The sequence below is a fragment of the Triticum dicoccoides genome, chromosome 1A (assembly GCF_002162155.2).
Source record: "Triticum dicoccoides isolate Atlit2015 ecotype Zavitan chromosome 1A, WEW_v2.0, whole genome shotgun sequence".
Taxonomy (NCBI): domain Eukaryota; kingdom Viridiplantae; phylum Streptophyta; class Magnoliopsida; order Poales; family Poaceae; genus Triticum; species Triticum dicoccoides.
In genome coordinates this window covers 134,373,874-134,375,741 of record NC_041380.1, presented here as the reverse complement: position 1 = coordinate 134,375,741, position 1,868 = coordinate 134,373,874, and positions in this window count along the sequence as shown.

Genomic DNA, 1,868 nt, shown 5'->3' with positions numbered 1-1,868 from the left:
ATTGGTGGACTCGAATGAAGCGCGAGATTGCTCAGTTCGTGAATGAGTGTGATGTCTGTAGAAGAGTGAAGGCAGAACACCAAAGGCCAGCTGGTCTCCTCCAACCTCTTGCCATTCCATAATGGAAGTTTGACCACATTGAGATGGACTTCGTGACTGGGTTTCCAAAGTCCAAGCGTGGCAATGATGCTATATTCGTTGTCATCGACAAACTCACTAAAGTGGCTCACTTTCTGCCTATCAAAGAGTCTATCACTGCAACTCAATTGGCGGAGCTCTATACCTCTCGAATTGTCTCGCTGCATGGTATTCCTCAGGTGATCTCTTCAGACCGTGGCAGCATCTTTACCTCCAAGTTTTGGGATTCTTTTCAGAAGGCCATGGGCACCAACATCCGCTTTAGCACAGCTTTCCATCCTCAAACTAGCGGTCAAGTCGAGCGTGTCAACCAGATTCTTGAAGATATGCTCAGGGCTTGTGTGATCTCCTTCGGCATGAAGTGGGAGGATTGTCTTCCTTATGCTGAATTCTCCTACAACAACAGTTTTCAAGCAAGTTCGGGCAAGGCCCCATTCGAAATTCTGTATGGCAGGAAGTGCCATACCCCTCTCAACTGGTCTGAAACCGGTGAACGTCAACTTCTAGGAAATGACTTAATCACAGAGGCAGAGGAGATGTGTAAAGTCACTCGAGATAACCTCAAAGCAGCGCAATCGCGCCAGAAGAGCTACTATGATAGTAAGCACCGTGATTTGTCTTTCGAGATCGGAGATCATGTTTACCTCCGCGTCTCTCCAATGAAAGGTACTCGTCGCTTCGGTATCAAAGGGAAGCTTGCCCCTAGATACGTGGGACCTTTCAAGATCGTCAGCAAGAGAGGCGATCTCGCCTATCAACTCGAGCTTCCTTCAAACTTTGCAAATGTGCATGACGTGTTCCATGTCTCTCAGCTCCGCAAGTGCTTCAAGACTCCTGACCGCACCATCAACTTTGAAGACATTGATCTCCAAGAAGATCTCTCTTATCGTGAGCACCCCGTTGCTATTATTGAAGAGACTGAACGCAAGACTCGCAATAAGTCAATCAAATTCCTCAAAGTCAAGTGGTCACACCATTCCGACCGTGAAGCCACCTGGGAACGCAAGGATCACCTCCGTTCTGAGTACCCGGCGTTCTTCCAGTCCTAGATCTCGAGACAAGATCCTTTCATAGTGGTGGAGTGTTGTAACACCCCGGATATGATTTACCTAATATGTAATCCAACTCTTGCCGTTTCCGGCGTTAATTTATTTTATTTTCTCGTGTTCGGGTTCTTGTCTCCGTGTGTTGTTGTCGTTGTCATGCATCTCATATCATGTCATCATGTGCATTGCATTTGCATACGTGTTTGTCTCATGCATCCAAGCATTTTCCCCGTTGTCCATTTTGCATTCCGGCGCTCCGTTCTCCTCCGGTGGTCATTTCTACCTTCTTCTCGTGTGTGGGGATTAAACATTTCCGGATTGGACCGAGACTTGCCAAGTGGCCTTGTTTTACTACCGGTAGACCGCCTGTCAAGTTTCGTACCATTTGGACTTCGTTTGATGCTCCAACGGTTAACCGAGGGACCGAAAAGGCCTCGTGTGTGTTGCAGCCCAACACCCCTCCAATTTGGCCCAAAACCCACCAAAACCCTCTCCACCATCTAGAGCGTTCGATCACGATCACGTGGCCGAAAACCGCACCTCTTTTGGACACTCCTAGCTCCCTCTATGCCTATAAATACACCCCCCCCCTCCGAAATTCTCGATTCCCCTCTCTTGAAACCCTAGATCCCCTCCATCCGCCGCCGCCGGACGAATTTTCCGCAGGTCGGACGTGTCCAGTCC